This window comes from Cottoperca gobio, chromosome 23 (genome assembly GCF_900634415.1).
Source record: "Cottoperca gobio chromosome 23, fCotGob3.1, whole genome shotgun sequence".
NCBI lineage: Eukaryota > Metazoa > Chordata > Actinopteri > Perciformes > Bovichtidae > Cottoperca > Cottoperca gobio.
In genome coordinates, this window is record NC_041377.1 from 10,072,501 (window position 1) to 10,077,704 (window position 5,204).

The 5,204-nt window shown below is 42.1% G+C and overlaps 2 non-coding genes across 2 annotated transcripts in view; both read left to right on the top strand.

The window, feature by feature from the left end:
* Window positions 1-30, top strand: part of trnaa-ugc (transfer RNA alanine (anticodon UGC)) — a 72-nt gene extending 42 nt beyond the window's left edge. Inside the window, exon 1 of the tRNA in view lies at window positions 1-30. This exon is cut by the window's left edge and continues 42 nt beyond it. This is a non-coding gene — a tRNA (tRNA-Ala).
* Window positions 31-246: 216 nt separating this feature from the next.
* trnas-aga (transfer RNA serine (anticodon AGA)) lies at window positions 247-328 on the top strand. The gene has a single exon. It is a non-coding gene; the product is annotated as a tRNA-Ser (tRNA).
* Window positions 329-5,204: the final 4,876 nt, after the last annotated feature.

Genomic DNA, 5,204 nt, shown 5'->3' on the forward strand with positions numbered 1-5,204 from the left:
AGGCCCTGGGTTCAATCCCCAGCATCTCCAAATGGTATTAAGTCAAGTCAAAGGATGTCTCTGGTTTCCTTTGTTGTTTCTAGATCAACCAGGTCAGATGATTTAGCACTTGAAAGAATGCTCCATGTATCGTCAAGACAAACAAAGATGTGTACGTTACGTAGACATCCACTAGACTGTTCTCCTTTTCTCAACCATTGAGAAAGTTTTGACCATTTCTGGAAATGGGGACAGAACAGGGAATGTGTTGTCGTGGCCGAGTGGTTAAGGCGATGGACTAGAAATCCATTGGGGTCTCCTTGCGCAGGTCTGAATCCTGCCGACAAGGAAAGGTTCTTTTGAGCAGTGGGAACCCACCAAATACAATCAGGCAGCAAATGTCCTACCTTTTCACTGTGACTGTTGATATACTGTAGTGGTGCAAATGTATTACCTTTTCACTGTGACTGTTGATATACTGTATTGGTGCAAGCAGTGGTCCCAGGTTCTTTTGAGCAGTGGGAACCCACCAAATACAATCAGGCAGCAAATGTCCTACCTTTTCACTGTGACTGTTGATATTAAAGGGTTGGAAAAAGCTGAAGAACTCGGAGCTTGAATGTCGAATCAAAACAGCAATCCTCTAGTTCAATCGATATATTTATTTAACGTGATAAGTCAAACATAGAAAATACTCTCAGCTGAGGACACTTTTCACTTCGCCGTTTCCACAGACTGAACGCTCTAAAAACCCCAGTTAACTGTCTGACGGTTCCGCTTCAAGTGTGCACAAAGGGTTGTAAACATCTCATCTAATACATGGAGTAGGCGTTGACCTTCTCCTCATTGGTCCCAGTTTGGCGCCCACACGCTCCTCCGTCAGCAGTCAGGAAGTGATGGCTTGTTGACCTGTTACTCTTAAAGGGGAAGTGCCCCTATTATGTTTGTAATACATTCAGTGCAGAAAATACATAATAGTGCAGAAAATACATAATAGTGCAGAAACATATTCGTAGTGTCGTAATATATATTGATTGAGGTAGACAAATACATATGATAGTCTTTCCAGTGTGGATTAATACTAATCAGGATTTATTTACCTGACAATTCCCCCTTTACACACCATTTATGGTGTGTATAATCTCCAGTAAATATAAGGCACCGAGTGGTGTACAAATTCAGCATATGGTATACAAGAATACATTCATATTGCACTTGTTTTTATTCCAGTCATAAAAAGTACCTTTGGTAGAAAACATCAACTTTAATAAAGAATACCTTCTGTATAAAACATCAACTGTACTAAAGAACACCTTCAGTATAATAACAAAGAACTTCACTTTTTATTCCAGCATAAAGACAATTAGCTTCAGTATAATAAAAAACACTTCCAGTAAAAGACTGTAAATATCAGTAAACATTAACATCAGTAAAAGACTGTAAATATTAGTAAACTTTTAATGTCTGTATTAGACTGTAATATCTGTATACGACTGAGAGACTGTGGCTACAATAAAAAAACTGTAGCTACAATAAGTCTGTGGCTTCGGTATGGCAGCAAAAAACACTTTGTAGAGTTATTCACACGAAATTATCTTCCTGGTTTTCGTGTTCCTGCTCTATATCATAGTCTATGAGTAACTTGGTTTGCTCTTGCATAAAAAACTGACCTTTCTCAGTTTCTTTCTCTTTGCTCAGGGCAGTGGTGATCAATCTAGTGGTCAAGGGTGTGGATACATGGAATGCCACAGCATCCACATAGGATTATTATGCCTATCATTATCGGTATGAACAATACCAACATCTTATACTGACCAAACCAACGCTCCAGGGAGTCTGTGAAGTAATTCTCTACCCCACTGTTTGATGCTAGCTCTTTGCTCAGTCTGTCAAGTCCCTTCAAAGCTCTGGTAAAGGATCCATCAGGAGCTGTGTTATTTGGGATGAAAGTACAACACATAGATCCAAACAATTTACAGACACCCCCTTTTTCAGCTAGCAACATGTCTAATGCAATTCTGTTCTGTTGAGTCATCAGGCTAGTCCGCCCTAACTGCTCATGCACCCCAGTTAGAGCATCTCTGGTGAAGTTCACAAATCTCTGCTGGTTGTAATAAATGTAATTAATCCAATCTACATTTTTGTTGATAGTGACCTGAGCGAAAATGGACTCCAGACCCGCAAATACTGGATTTCTAGCTTTGAATTCATTGGGCACACCTCGTGGTACTCCTATGGAGTCTATGTAAATTGTGGAGCTGAAACTTCCACCGGGAGCAGAACGTTTAACTCGACTCTTGAGAGTCTCTCCATTAGCCAGATCAGTAAGTTCTTCTGGAGTAAATGGCATTATGTAGAAAGGCATTACCAACTGCACTAATGCACAGGTACCTACCCAGTCTGCTGGTAGATTTGGATACAGGATATGTGTACCACAATACCACCATACATCAGCTCTGGCATATAACATGAATGATATAGGTGTTTCCAGGACTATCCCTTGTGGGGTGACCTCTATGGTAGAATTACACCCTTTAAAATGTCCTACTTCAGTGCCTGTACCCTTGGTTCTCTTGATGCACTCATAATCGCCCTCGTAGGCTCTGAATGGGGGTGGAATGATGTCCTTTCTAGTCACTGGATACAACAATGCTAATGATTTGCAGCCGTTTGGTTCAAGAGATGTGTACAATGCGAGCATGCACTTAATACCTGTTGGGTCTTTCCTCAGATTCAATGGGAATGGCACAGTTGCTAAACTAGGTCTAGCCGTGGCACATGCAACACAGTTTGGCTGATAATTATGTGCAGCCGAATATCTCACCCAATCCAACCATGCATTTTTCCCTTGATATCCTGTCTCCGCTGCCATTGTATCTTTAAGACTATTGACATTCAGATAAGTCACTTTCGTTCTTTTCTTTTCCAAATCAGCATGCAATATATAGGGTGTCTTCCTAGGCTCGATTACCCTTAACGTGAAGCTGAAAAGTGGGTCTTTAGGATTCTTTGATATACCTAAATAGTACAGGCCAGAATCAGTGGAATCGGGATTGAAGATCGTGATGACCACAGGGTTACAATTTGTCGGATGACCATTACCAGGCAAAGTTCTTGGATCAGGGTTAGTATTTGGTGGTTCTTTCACACCGCACTGACATGGGCTTCGTTTTATGATTCTCCATTTTTCAACCAAACGATGGTCTAGATTAATCCATCCTCCGTTCGAGTGTGAAAATACATCGCCAAAATAACAGGGAGGTGTACATAGATACTTGGCTTTATTGGAATCACATTGTGTGCTCCATTGGAAAGCGTTAACAGACTTCATGGTGTTTACATCAAATTCAAACGAGGTGATCTTGCCTTCCTCTACTGTTACAGTAATTCCCTCTTTGTTAATATCTACGGTTTCGTCCCGTTTCATGCGTTTCATGCGTAGGTTGTTAGGGGGTGAAGTTTCATTTTGGAATTGGTTAGTTGTTAGATTATCTGGTTCTTTACGTGATTCATGCGGGTCAAACTCCCCCCATGTCAAGGGGAGTACTATAAGGACAGCAAGCAGCGCTATCCCGGCTAACACCGAAGTGCTTCCCCACAGAGTGATATTCTTTTTCATTATCTTGTCTATTTCGCTTAATGTTGGCTGGTTTTATCGGCTTGCTTAAACGAACCTGCACGTTGTCGTAACAGGTGTAAAGTGGGGGTAATCTAAAGACAATTTGTCCTCTGATGCTTTTTCTAGACTCACACTATATTATTCATTAGCGTTTTGTTCTGACAGGCTCAGATCTTGTCTAACTTCTGCCAGAGTGCGAGCAGGCGCCAGTGCGGGTACACAATGTGTGAGGTGGTGCCAATTAGCTCCTGTTTTACCTTTTACTCGGAGCGCGTGTGAAGTGCGTTCTATCACCTCCCACGGTCCCGTCCACCTAGGTTCAGACCACTTTCTTTTGTGGACCTTGAGCCTTACCCAATCACCTGGTCCAACAGGAGTCTCTGGTGGTTCCTCAGGTACCTCTGCTGCTGCTTGCACCTGTGTAGACAAAACGCTAATGATTTTAGTCAATTCCCTGACATATTCATCTACTTCAATTTGCCATAGATCTAAAACAGGTCCATGCCCTCCTTCTCTTGGAGGGCCAGGCATCGGTCTCCCTGTTAACAGCTCATGTGGAGACAAATGTGTTTGATTACTTTGTGAGGATCTCATGGACATGAGTGCCAAGGGTAAAGCATCTACCCATTTTAGCTTGTTACCATAACATGCTTTAGCAATTTTTCTTTTGAGTGTTTGATTTGCACGCTCTACCAGACCCTGAGATGCCGGATGGTAGACTGAGCCAAAATTGTGTGTTATGCCGAAATATTGTTCTACTTCTGCAAGCTTGTGGCTGGTAAAGTGTGTTCCATTATCTGATCTTATACAGCGTGGCACTCCATACCTTGGTATGAGTTCCTTTTGTAACCATTTGATTACAGAGTTGGCATCCTCTTTTTACAGGGGATGGCTTCAATCCACTTGGTGAAACGATCAACCATCACCAGGATATATCTGTATCCTCTCACAACATTGTCTGCTCCCATGTCAGTATAGTCAATACATATCTCCTTAAATGGAGCATCTGGAACTGGAAACCGACCCATTGGACACTTGTATGTTCGTTTGTCATTAAAATTGTTGCAGGTGTCACACTCTGTCACAAAATTTTCCACCATCTCTTTCATGTATGGATGCCACCATTGTACCTCGACATCTCTTGTTGTTCTTAATTTTCCAACATGTGTGGGGCCATGGGCTTGTTTTATCAGCATGTGGCATAACTTAGCTGGTGCCACTAGCCTGCCATCATGTGCTCTCCACAGTCCTTCTGTATGGGCGGCACCCTTTTGAACCCATTGCGTTTGTTCATATGGACCTGCTAGTTTCTGCATTTCTTTAATGCTCTCCAAAGTCAGCTCTCCTTCTCTCTCACTGTTTAGACAAATCATTTGCTGTATGTAGCCGCCTGCTAGTTTAGCTGCCTTATCTGCTGCGTCATTGCCTTTTGCTACTGCTGTATCTGTTTTCTGATGGCCTTTGCACTTTATTACAGCAACCTGTGATGGCAGTAGTACAGCTTTTAGTAGGGCTTTTAAGGCTTCAGTATGTCTAACAGGAGTTTTGGATGAAGTCAAAAAACCTCTTCTGATCCACTGAGGTCCGTCAATGTGGACTGCTCCAT